This window comes from Bos mutus, chromosome 4, assembly GCF_027580195.1.
Source record: "Bos mutus isolate GX-2022 chromosome 4, NWIPB_WYAK_1.1, whole genome shotgun sequence".
NCBI classification, from domain to species: Eukaryota; Metazoa; Chordata; class Mammalia; order Artiodactyla; family Bovidae; genus Bos; species Bos mutus.
Window position 1 is genome coordinate 34,493,512 of NC_091620.1, and position 13,728 is coordinate 34,507,239.

At 38.0% G+C, this 13,728-nt stretch overlaps 1 long non-coding RNA gene and 1 other non-coding gene across 2 annotated transcripts in view; both read left to right on the plus strand.

The window, feature by feature from the left end:
* Positions 1 to 13,728, plus strand: part of LOC138987524 (uncharacterized) — a 120,357-nt gene that overhangs the window by 11,828 nt on the left and 94,801 nt on the right. The window lies entirely within an intron of this gene.
* On the plus strand, positions 9,791 to 9,863 carry TRNAC-ACA (transfer RNA cysteine (anticodon ACA)). The gene has a single exon. It is a non-coding gene; the product is annotated as a tRNA-Cys (tRNA).

Consider the following 13,728-nt stretch of genomic DNA (forward strand, 5'->3'; position numbering starts at 1 on the left):
CTCCAAATCTTTCTTCAGCTGAGAAGTATACATAATACTTATACCATCAAACTTAGAAGGTTCATTTATTAAATGTGATGTCAACCGTAGAAAACTCTACAATGTTATATACAGTGTTAATTGATATTGCATTGGATATCTATTTACCCACCTTGAGAAAAACATCCAAACTGCTAGGTACTTTAAGGGCACCCTGGCCCGCATTGACCACATTCTCAATTTCAAAACTTCCTTCTCCTTTACAATAATTATGTTGGCCTCCAAGGACATATGAATCAGTGACAATATATATCCTAAAAAATATCAGCTATTTGATTATTTTGACATCATATAGCTTGCTCTAAACGTGCTAGTGGCTGTTTATCGTCTTCTGTGGTCCTAGAAGAGGGAGAAAGCATGAGCAGCAGAGACGAAGGCTCCTAAATCACTGATTTGACCCCATCCCAGGGAGCGACTTCACTTTCACTTTTCACTTTCATGCATTGGAGAAGGAAGTGGCAACCCACTCCAGTGTTCTTGCCTGGAGAATCTCAGGGACGGGGGAGCCTGGTGGGCTGCCGTCTATGGGGTCTCACAGAGTCAGACACGACTGAAGCGACTTAGCAGCAGCAGCAGGAACTTGCACAATCAAATGTGAATAGCAAATGCAGTCTCCCTCTAAAGCTCCTCTGAGGGTCATTCATGGAGGTACAGAAGGGTACCCAAGGGAGATGGAGATAAAAGCACCTTCTTGATAATATTCACTTGAGAATGATTATAAACCATGAAATGAGTGACAGACAAAAACTGCTTAAGTTGAGGCATACATTTTCACTCTGTTTTGGATGCTGGTACTCTGGCAATGTATTTTAAGCTCAGCGTTTGCTTTAAAAAAACAAAAACCAAAAAAAAACCACAAAAATTCTCATTCAACTGTACGAAACCCATTCTCCTCAAGATTGAAGCTTTTCTGTAGTGATGTTATCTGTTTAGGTTTGAAGCCACTAGGGCCCTGGCACATACAGCTGGAATACTCTATTTTTAAAGATATATTGTGTCTGTTGATACAAAGGTCATGATGTAGACTTTTGCACTTAGAATCAGCATGAGAATGTGGGACTGTTCTTGCAGATCTTGGCTCCATCAGCAAAATAAAATAAACTGGAGGCTTGAAATAGAAATAACCCTCCTTCCAAGTGTTTCATTTAGAGAATGACATCCTGTTTTCTTCAGAATATCATGGGTAATTCTGCATATGAATGAATTTTGCAACAGAAAAGGCCCAGCAAATGAAATACGCAAAATAACTTAGAATTTCAGGAGTCAGTAATAAAAATAAATGATGATGCTTTTCCGCTCAAAGTGTGAAGGGAATTGGAAACCTGAAATTTAGTTACATAAAGTTTTAAGATTTTTATAACGATTTGTGATAGCATGGTAAGCTGAGTTCTCCTTATAAGAGAATGTAGTGTGTCTTTAGTACAATTTACCATTTATCTTATAAGGAAATTTTGACACAGTTTGCCTATTAGCTATTGAAGTCAGACCAATTTTCAAATTATAGTCATAAGTAGAAAGGTGTATTTCAGAAATAACTGGACCCAAAGCATCGTTCACCTGGAAATACTTTGATTTGGCTCCCAACTGAGCCTGGAGAGGTTTTACCTGAAGTACAAAGTAACTACAGTCAAAGTTGTAGAAATTCCTAGTTTTGTCAATAAAACCCCATTTCTATATTGAAAAAAGCACAGTGACATAATATGTTAATAATATAACATTATATTAAATTTAAAAAATAAATTTCAATTTATAATCTTACATATACATTTTCCATTATGTTGCTGCTAAAACTCACCCAGAAACTGGCCCCTTTCCAGCCCTAGTGTCTTTATATTGGATTTTACTACTCTTTTCTATTTGAAAGGAATTGGTACCTTAGCTGACTTCCTGTCTTGAGTATAGAAAAGATCAGTAGGGTTCTTTTATGTATTTGTATTGCCTACAATAAAAGGATTTTTTTTCAGACAACATCTTTTTTAGGAAGAAGTGAAAGCTTACACTGGAAATGTCATGGCAGCTTTTGTGTTAAGATGATAATGATAAAAACAATCATTATTTGGAACAATTTGAGTCTATAAGATTCATGTTTATGTGAAATTTGTGTCAGAGATTGGCCGGATGTTTATTTGGCTTTTCCTTTTTCTTGAGTATAAATTGTTTTCTAGCTCTTTTGATTATAAGTGGAGTCGTAAGACTAGTTGCCACCAATGAAATGTGAGCAGATATGATGTGTCACTTCTGGCAAAAGACAGTTAAGAATTGCTCCATGATCTCGTTCTTTCCTTGTTCTGTTGACTGGATGTGAATTTGAAGCTGTATATTAGAAATAGCCAAGCGTCAGTTATACAGGCTCTCTGAAATTCTGCACCCTTTATAAAGCAAAGGTTTATTAGAACCTTTTCTTCCCACACTTGGGGGACCATTTTATACTTTGGCATAAGCCAACAGCCACCAGTTAACATTTATATTGTTAATCATCCAAGATTTTAGGGTTGTTGGTTACACAGCTAACATTACTTACCTGACTAATAATACTCAGATAGAAAGAGGTAATAGTACTTGTGATTACAGAAGGCAATTGTGATACAAAAAACATAGGATATAGGCAGGAACCAGGAATGACTGGGAACTGAGTATAACAGGATCAGTATTTCAGAAGCAATAACAATTGTTTCAGTTAAGTAGTGGTAATATCAATTAAGACAAAGTATACTGGAGTCAAAGTTAATTGCTTTGGTTGTCACAGTGAGAAAAAACGAAAAAGTTTAAATATTGAGATCAAAGTGTTTCCTTGGTCAAATGTTTCAAAAAAGGAAAACTGATAAGACACAAAGTCCTCATCTCTTAGGAGATGAGTTTTTTAAATGATACTGATGTCCGGTGACCTTGACCTGCAACAGCTTGAAGCAGGATTTCGGTTCCTAGCCAGAGACTGAAGTCAAGCCGCGGCAGTGAGAGCACTCGGTCCTAGCCACTAAGCCAAGAGGGACTGGTAGTCAATGACAAGGCCCTGGCCTATGTGCTGTGTAGAAATAAATTTCCACATGGAGACAGAAAGTAGAGAAACAAGAAAAGTATATATTAGGAGGAAAAAGGATGTGTGTGGATGGGCACCCGGATGGGCTCAGAGAGTCACACCCTCATTGTAGTTTGAATCACTTTTATGGGGCATTTCTCCCAGGTTTCGTTTGGCCAATCCTCTTGCTCTGCCTGGTTCTGAGTTCGTATTTGGCATTACTCTGAGTCCTCTATGTGTGCGTGTTCATTTCTTAGCCAAGATGAATTCTAGCACAGAGGCTTATGGGTAGGTTGACATCACTTACTATGAAGTGATGCCACCTCTCTTTTGACTTTCAAGGAGTCTTTCTGTACATGTGTAGTCAGGATGGTCTCCTTGACTTTGAGGAATATGTGGTCTTTTATCTCTTATCTGGGCAGGACTAAGCTCCTCTCTCGCTCCTGTTATTTTGGGGATACCTGTCCACAGGGGACTAATTCTGGCTGCTTAACTTGGGGCTCTTCTATATCCTGCCTCAATACTATTAATTATCATAAAATGCTAATGAGGTAAAATTTTAATAGTGCTAGCAGAACAGGTCAACATATCATGATATTAGGGCAATGATTTTGAAATAAAGGTAAAACAAAATTGGGAATGGATGATAGGTATATTTTGAGATTCAAACTAGGTTTCAAAAAGCAAAACTTGTTGAACAAAAGGTAATTATTAATAACAATTTAACAAATACTTGCTTTTGAAGATTCACTGATTTTTAGACTTTCTTCTCTGTGTTTGGGATATGGGTGCCTACACCATACATTTTAATCAATTTAAACATTAAAATAAATGTCAGGCTGATGTCAAGAGAGTCTTCAGTTTGAATCTCCAAAGGAAAAGAATCCTAATTCTGTATTTTGGCCAAAAATCAGTAGATGGATAATTTAGATCCTTGGCTAGTTGGATTTGGTATTCTTTTAACTTCTAGTAAAAATACTGCAAGCAACTTATAAAGTATGTAACTCATATTGCTAGAACCGTGCTGTTGCTAAATCTTATCCAACTCTTTTGTGCCTCATGGATTATAGACTATTAGGCTCCTCTGTCTGTGGGATTTCCAAGGTGAGAATATTAGAGTGGGTTACCATTTCCTTCTCCAGGGGATCTTCATGACCCAGGGATCGAACCTATATCTCCTGCATTGGCAGGTGGGTTCTTTACCACTGAGCCACCAGGGAAGCCCTACTAGAACCATAAATGATACTAAAATAAAGCTATAAGCAAAATTATAAACTATTATATATGCTTCCCTGATAGCTCAGTTGGTAAAGAATCTGCCTGTAATGCTGGACACCGCATTTCAATTCCTAGGTCGGGAAGATCCACTGGAGAAGGGATAGGCTACCCACTCCACTATTCTAGGGCTTTCCTTGTGGCTCAGATAGTTAAGAGTCTGCCTGCAATGTGGGAGACCTAGGTTTGATCCCTGGATTGGGAAGATCCCCTGGAGAAGGGAACGACTACCCACTCCAGTATTCTGGCCTGGAGAATTATGGACCGTATAGTCCTTGGGGTCACAAAGAGTTGGATGTGACTTTCACTTCACTTTACTTGTATATAATGAAGACATACACTTACATTGTGTTTATATGTAGATTATATATTTTAAATCTTTTTTGTATTGTTAATTCAGTATGTTTTATTTGCTGTTTAGGATGTTTGAAATGTTAAAAAGTATTGAAACGTGTAAAATATCATGTAGGAAACGAGTTGCCAGTCCAGGTTCGATGCACGATGCTGGATGCTTGGGGCTGGTGCACTGGACGGCCCAGAGGGATGGTATGGGGAGGGAGGAGGGAGGAGGGTTCGGGATGGGGAACACATGTATACCTGTGGCGGATCCATTATGATATTTGGCAAAACTAATACAATTATGTAAAGTTTAAAAAAAAAAAAAAAAAAATAAAAATAAAATAAAATAAAATAAAATAAAAAAAAAAAAAAAAAAAAAAGAATTTTGGTCCTGCCTACCAAAAATGAAAGAGCTCTGAGAAAGTTTGAAAGAAGAGATGAAGGAATATCACCAATAAGTACTGAATGAAGAAAGAATTTTCCAGGTAAATTTTGTGCCAGGGTTTATATAAGAACACTGTAACTTTTAAAACAATCCAAAAATAGATCACCATTTTACACCTGTGGAAACTATAAATTAAATGATTTTTTTCTTCAGTAGTCATAGCACAAAACTAGGGTTAGTTGTTTCCTATTGTATGTTATTTCTATTGTATGGCATTGTTAGGTCAAGTCACACATTTTGAAAAAAGTTTCCAGGCATGGTCAACCAGTCTGGTCATTTCTGGCAAAAAATAGAAACACAGAGTTTGAGAAGACAATAGGTAAGTGTATGATCTGTAATTCCTTCTAGAGAGGAAGCAAGACAAGTTGGAGTCAGAGCTGGGGAATAAAATTGACTTGGGGGAACATGAAGGAATAAACTATAACTCTTAAATCAAAAAAAAAAAAAAAAAAAAAGTACTCAGAATAAAAAGTTTGTATTCAGTTTAAACTTGTCTGCTGCTGCTGCTGCTAAGTCGCTTCAGTCGTGTCCGACTCTGTGCGACCCCATAGATGGCAGCCCACCAGGCTTCCCCGTCCCTGGGATTCTCCAGGCAAGAACACTGGAGTGGGTTGCCATTTCCTTCTCCAATACATGAAAGTGAAAAGTGAAAGTGAAGTCGCTCAGTCGTGTCTGACTCTAGCAACCCCATGGACTGCAGCCTACCAGGCTCCTCCGCCCATGGGATTTTCCAGGCAAAAGTACTGGAGTGGGGTGCCATTGCCTTCTCCGTTAAACTTGTCTAGGGATTTTAAATTAATAAAAATCTGTAGATAGTGCTTAAATACATAAGAATTTAGTTTTCAGTGTTTCATTCATTTGGTATGAACTCCAGGAGGACCTGGCAATATGACTGGGTCTGCTTTCTTGTAACTCTGTCTTCTGCAAAGTATTGAGTTAACACATTATTGACGGGGATTTTTGCAGAAATTAACACCTGTGGTTGGTGATTTGTTATGTAAGTGAATGTTGAAACACCCATGTTTGAGTAAGTATCAACAACTATTTTTTGTTTTTTGTACTTAAGGCATTTATTTGAAACTTTTTAAATGTCTTGCTGAAGCATTCTAATATTAGAGTGTGATAGGCGGATAGCAGGCACCTCTGTGCAGGGGAACAGAAGGTCTATTACAAAAATGCTGTGTTTTACTGTGCTTTGTCTTGGAAGTGCAGACTGCAGGTACTGGCCGCTTTTTTTTTTTTTTTTTTTTTTTAGTCCTATGGGTATTATTTCCTCTAAAATATGTTCTTTTCTTTCACCTGATAGTCAAAAAAAGTTGGACCTTTGTGGGAGGGGGGCACTTTCATATTTTAAACTAATTTTTATTGGAGTATAGTTGCTTTACAATAGTGTGTTAGTTTTTGCTTACAGCAAAATGAATCAGCTATACATATACATATTATATCCTCTTTTTTGGATTTCCTTCCCATTTAGTCACCATGAAAAGTGAAAGTGTTAGTTGCTCAGTTGTGTCCAACTCTTTCGGAGCCCATGGACTGTAGCCTACCAGGTTTCTCTGTCCATGGGATTCTCCAGGCAAGAATACTGGAGTGGGTTGCCATTCCCTTCTCCAGGGTGTCTTCCCGACCCAGGGATTAAACCCAGGTCTCCCCCATTGTAGGCAGATTCTTTACCTTCTGAGCCAGCCAGTCACTATAGACCCCTGAGTAGAGTTCCCTGGTGATACAGAATAGGTTCTCATTAGTTATAATTCAATGAGTTATTATCTCATTAGTAATACTTTATTACTCTACTTTATACATAGTATCAATAGTGTATATACATCAATCCTAATCTCCCAATTTGTCTCACCCTCCTTTCCTCTTTGGTATCCATGTGTTCTATACCTCTGTGCCTCTTTCTGCTTTGCATATGAGATCATCTATACCATTTTCCTAGATTCCACATATATGCATCAATATATGATATTTGTTTTCTTCTTTGTGACTCCCTTCACTCTCTATGACACTCTCTAGGTCCACCCATGTCTCTTCAAATGACCCAATGCCATTCCTTTTTATGGCTGAGTCATATTCCATTGTGTGTATGTACCATATCTTCTTTATCCATTACTATGTTGATGGACATTTAGGTTGCTTCCATGCTTGGCTGTTGTAAGTAGCACTGCAATAAACATTGGGGTGCATGTGTATTTTTGAATTATGTCTTTCTCTGGGTATATGCCCGGTAGTGGCATTGCTGGGTCATGTGATAGTTCTATTTTTAGCTTTTTAAGGAACCTCCATACTGTTCTCCATAGTGACTGTATCAATTTACCTTTTCACAAGCAGTGTAAGAAGGTTCCCTTTCCTCCATAGCCTCTCCAGCATTTATTGTCTGTAGACTTTGATGATGGCCATTCTGACCAGTGTGAAGTGGTACCTTGTTGTAGTTTTGATTTGCATTTCTCTAATAATTAGTGATGTTGGGCATCATTTCATGTGTTAATTGGCCATCTGTATGTCATATTTGGAAAAAAGTCTAGGTCTTCTGCCCAGTTTTTTTATTTTTGTTTTTAAATCTTGAACTGCATAAGCTGTTTGTAAGTATTGGAGATTAATCCTTTCTCAGTTGCTTCATTTGCAAATATTTTGTCCCATTCTGTGGGCTGTCGTTTCATTTTGTTTATGGTTTTCTTTGCTGTGCAAAAGCTTTTGAGTTTAATGAGGTCCTGTTCATTTTTATTTTTATTACTCTAGCAGGTGGGTCAAAAGATCTTGATGCAATTTATGTCAAAGATGCAATTTATGTTCTGCCTATGTTTTCCTCGAAGAGTTTTATAGTGTCTGGTCTTACATTTAGGTCTTTAATCCATTTTGAGTTTATGTTTTGTGTATGGTATTAGGGGTTTCTAATTTCATTCTTTTATAATATGAAATTGTCTAGTTTTCCCAGTGAAACTTATTGAGGGACTGTCTTTCCTCTATTTATGTTTTGCCTCCTTTGTCATAGGTTAGTGCCATAGGTGTGTGGGTTTATCTCTGGGCTTTCTATCCTGTTCTGTTGATCTATATTTCTGTTTTGTGCAATTATCTTATAGTCTTGCTATTATATAGTCTTGACTATTGATATAGTCTTGACTATTGTAGCTTTGTAGTATAGTCTTAAGTCAGGGGCCTGATTCTTCCAGTGCCATTTTTCTTTCTCAAGATTGCTTTGGCTATTTGGAATCATTTGTGTTTCTGTACAAACTATAACATTTTTTTCTTCTAGTACTGTGAAAAATGGCATTGGCACTTTTCTAGGGATTGTATTCAATCTGTAGATTGCTTTGGGTAGTATAGTCATTTTCACAATACTGATTCTTCCAATCCAAGGATATGGTATATTCCATCTGTTTGTATGTTTGATTTCTTTCACTAGTATCTTATGGTTTTCTGTGTACAAGTCTTTTGCCTTCTTTTTTTTATTTTTTTAATCTTTTTTATTTTATTTAACTTTACAATATTGTATTGGTTTTGCCATATATCAAAATGAATCTGCCACAGGTATACATGTGTTCCCCATCCTGAACCCTCCTCCTTCCTCCCTCCCCATACCATCCCTCTGGGTCATCCCAGTGCATCAGCCCCAAGCATCCAGTATCGTGCATCGAACCTGGACTGGCGACTCATTTCATATATGATATTATACATATTTCAGTGCCATTCTCCCAAATCATCCCACCCTCTCCCTCTCCCACAGAGTCCAAAAGACTGTTCTATACATCAGTGTCTCATATACAGGGTTATTGTTATCATCTTTCTAAATTCCATATATATGCGTTAGTATACTGTATTGGTGTTTTTCTTTCTGGCTTATTTCACTCTGTATAATAGGCTCCAGTTTCATCCACCTCATTAGAACTGATTCAAATGTATTCTTTTTAATGGCTGAGTAATACTCCATTGTGTATATATACCACAGCCTTCTTATCCATTCATCTGCTTTTGCCTTCTTAAGAAAGTTTATTCCTAGGTCTTCTTTTTGTTGCAATGGTAAATGGGATTGTTAGCTTGATATCTCTTTTTGATCTTTTGCTGTTAGTGTATAGGAATTTAAGAGACTTCTGTGTATTAATTTTGTATCTTGGTACTTTACCAGATTCATTGGTTAGCACCAGTAGTTTTCTGGTGGCATCTTTATGATTTTCTGTATATAGTATGTCATCTGCAAACAGCTGACAATTTTACTTCTTTTCCAATTTGGATTCCTTTTATTCTTTTTTCCTCTGATTTCCATGGTAGGACTTCCAAAATTATATTGAATAATAGTGGCAAGAGTGGACATCCTCGTCTTATTCCTAAACTTAGAGGAAATGCTTTTAGTTTTTCATCATTGAAAATAATGTTTGCTGTGGGTTTGCCATATATGCCCTTTATTATGTTGAGATAGGGTCCCTCTATGCCCACTTTCTGGAGAGTTTTTTAAATTATAAATCAGTGTTGAATTCTGTTGAAAGCTTTTTCTGCATTTACTAAGATAATCATATAATTTTTATTCTTTAGTTTGTTAATATAGTGTATCTGATTGATTCGTGTATACTGAAGAATCCTTGTATCCCTGGAATTTATCCCCCTTGATCATGGTGTAAGACCTTTTAATGTATAGTTGGATTTGGTTTGCTAGTATTTTGTTGAGGTTTTTTGCATCAATGTTCCTGGTAGCTCAGACGGTAAAGCGTCTGCCTACAATGCAGGAGACCCAGGTTTGATCCCTGGGTCAGGAAGATCCTCTGGAGAAGGAAATGGCAACCCACTCCAATACTCTTGCCTGGAAAATCCCATGGATGAAGAAGTGTGGTAGGCTACAGTCTATGGGGTCGTAAAGACTTGGACACGACTGAGTGACTTCACTTTCACTTTCATCAGTGATACTGGCCTATAATTTTCTTTTTTTATGTGTGATTTCTTTGTCTGGTTTTGGTATCAGGGTGATGGTGGCCACAAAGAGTGAGTTTGGGAGTGTTCCTCCCTCTGCAGCTTTTTGGAAGGATAGGTGTTAGCTCTTCTCTAAATGTTTGATGGAATTTGCCTTTGAAGCCATCTGGTGCTGGACTTTTGCTTGTTGGAAGATTTTAAATCACAGTTTAAATTTCATTACTTGTGATGTATCTGTTCATATTTTCTATTTCTTCCTGGTTCAGTCTCAGAAGGTTGTACTTTTCTAAGAATTTGTCCATTTCTTTCAGGGTGTCCATTTTATTGGCTTGGCTTCCCCTGTGACTCAGTGGTAAAGAATCCACCTGCACTGCGGGACACATGGGTTTGATCCCTGGGTTGGACAGATCACCAGGAGAAGGGAAAGGCTACCCAATCCAGTATCCTGGCCTGGAGAATTCCATGGACATATAGTCCAAGGGGTTGCATAGAGTCAGACACGACTGAGTGACTTTCACTTTCACAGTTGCTTGTGGAAAATAGAAATTTCACAGTGCATCATTTAAAAAATTATGATAATAAATTTGCAATAATAATACACACAAGGTTGGAACAGAAAACTTACAGAGCAAAATGTGACATAGTGACAATCATAAGTTGTATAATGAACATTAAGCTCTTAACAACTTTGCACTGTGATGTTAATTGTATCACTGTCTAAAAACATATCGATACATCTCTGGTCAATCACATTTACATAACAAAAGATATATTAATATGTCTCTAGTCAATAATATGTGAAGATAAATGTAGAGTATTGATTTGTTCATTTGTATCAAGCCAGCTGTACTCAGGAATCAAAAGTGTGCATTGTTAAACCTCTGATTGGCGGGTTTCAGCTATAATGAGTTGGCACATGCTCCAAGGGTTATTTGGAATAGTATAAAAGTTTAGTGAGGGATGATGGAGGCTCCATCCTAAACTGAAGTGGTCCCCATGCACTTCAACTTCATCTCTTGTAATGAAATATTCCTCCTGAGGCAGAGGACCTAACATTTGCACCTGAGATGTTTCAAGAACTCTGGATGCAGCTGCTGTCTGGCTGAATGCTATACTACTTTATTTGTGTGCTTTGAATTTATGTGAACTGGGTACGTTTTGAATCCAGTGAATCTTCTTTCTGATTCCCAACTAAGGACAAATAGAAATTGAGTCAGTAGTTGTATAACACTCAGGGCTTATATTTAATGTATTTAACTTTTTAAAAATATGTTTTTCTTATGGAAAGCAAATCATGTGTAATCATGTGGTATTTTCCCAATTAAAAATAATCCCAAGGGCTGTGTTCTTGAGAAAGTTTGCAATGAGATACAAAGATAGTCTATTCCCACTAACCCCTTGCCCATGACTGACTGTGAATCTGTGATCTGTAGTATTTGCACAGAATCATTAAACCCCTCTCCCGTCCCCTTTTCCTCACTACACCTCCTTTCCCTCTCTCTTCTCCCTCAGTCTGTCTTTTTTTGTTTCTGTTGGGGCTTCCCTGATTGCTCAGTTGGTTAAGAGTCCGCCTGCATTGCAGGAGACCCCAGTTTGATTCCTGGATCGGGAAGACCCTCTGGAGAAGGGATAGACTACTCACTCCAGTATTCTTGGGCTTCTTTGTGGCTTAGCTGGTAAAGAATCTGCTTGCACTGCGGGAGACCTGGGTTCAATCCCTGGGTTGGGAAGATCCCCTGGAGAAGAGAAAGGCTACCCACTCCAGTATTCTGGCCTGGAGAATTCCATGGGCTGTATAGTCCATGGAATTGCAAAGAGTTGCAAAGAGACTGAGGGACTTTTCATTTTATTTGACTTTCAGGCTACCAAAAATAGAGGAGTTAGGTAGATTTCTTTTCATAATCAAATTGTATTAGATATTGACCCACATTTTTATATAGATTACTAGTAAATGCTATGGAGAAGGCAATGGCAACCCACTCCAGTACTCTTGCCTGGAAACTCCCATGGATGGAGGAGCCTGTAGGCTGCTGTCTGTGGGGTCACACAGAGTCGGACATGACTGAAGTGACTTACCAGCAGCAGTAAATGCAATTGATTACATTTCACTGTACGTAGACATGATAGGTCTATAGGATGGAAAAGTCTACCTCAATAGTAGTTCTCTGAATTTTGTAATTTAAATTCCTCCTGCATTGACAGTTAACCTGAACTTCTATAATTGCAGTAACGTAAAGTGTTTGAAGAAGGGTAGAGATTATAAAACTTCTACTCTTAATATCATTTCAACTGATTAATACAGCCTTTATTGTGCCCATCTTTGCATGACAAGTTCCCTTGAAATCTCTACTTTTCTTGAAGAGATCTCTAGTCTTTCCCAATCTGTTGTTTTCCTCTATTTATTTGCACTAATCATTGAGGAAGGCTTTCTTATCTCTTCTTGCTATTCTTGGGAATTCTGCATTCAGAGGGTTATATCTTTCCTTTTCTCCTTTGCCTTTAGCTTTTCTTCCTTTCTCAGCTATTTGTAAGGCCTGTTCAGACAACTGTTTTGCCTTTTTGCATTTCTTTTTCTTGGGGATGGTCTTGATCACTGCCTCCTGTACAAAGTCACGGACCTCTGTCCATAGTATGGACCTAACAGAACCAGAAGATATTAAGAAGAGGAGTCTAGAATACACTGAAGAACTATACAAAAAACATCTTCATGACCCAGATAACCACAATGGTGTGATCACTCACCTAGAGTCAGACATCCGGGAATGCAAAGTAAAGTGGGCCTTAGAAAGCATCACTACAAACAAAGCTAGTGGAGGTGATGTAATTCCAGTTGAGCTATTCCAAATCCTGAAAGATGATGCTGTGAAAGTGCTGCATTCAATATGCCAGCAAATTTGGAAAACTCAGCAGTGGCCACAGGACTGGAAAAGGTCGGTTTTCATACCAATCCCAAAGAAAGGCAATGCCAAAGAATGTTTAAATTACCGCACAATTGCACCCATCTCACATGGTAGCAAAAGAATGCTCAAAATTCCCCAAGCCAGGCTTCAACAATATGTGAAACATGAACTTTCAGGTGTTCAAGCTGGTTTTAGAAAAGGCAGAGGACCCAGAGATCAAATTGCCAACATCTGGTGGATCATCAAAAAAGCAAGAGAGTTCCAGAAAAACATCTACTTCTGCTTTATTGACTACGCCAAAGCCTTTTACTGTGCAGATCACAAGAAACTGTGGAAGATTATTAAAGAGATGGGAATATCAGACTTTCCTCCAGAGAAATCTGTATGCAGGTCAGGAAGCGACAGTTAGAACTGGACATGGAACAACAGACTGGCTCCAAATAGGGAAAGGAGTACGTCAAGTCTGCATATTGTCACCCTACTTATTTAACTTATAAGCAGAGTACATCATGTGAAATGCCAGGCTGGATGAAGCACAAACTTGGAATGAAGATTGCTGGGAGAAATATCAATAACTTCAGATATGCAGATAATACTACCCTAATGGCAGAAACTGAAGAAGAATTAAAGGACCTCTTGATGAAAGTGAAAGTGGAGAGTGAAAAAGTTGGCTTAAAACTCAACATTCAGAAAAGTAAGATCATGGCATCTGGTCCAATCACTTCATGGCAAATAAATGGGGAAACAATGGAAACAGTGAGAGACTTTAGTTTTGGGGGCTCCAAAATCACTGCAGATGGCAACTGCAGCCATGA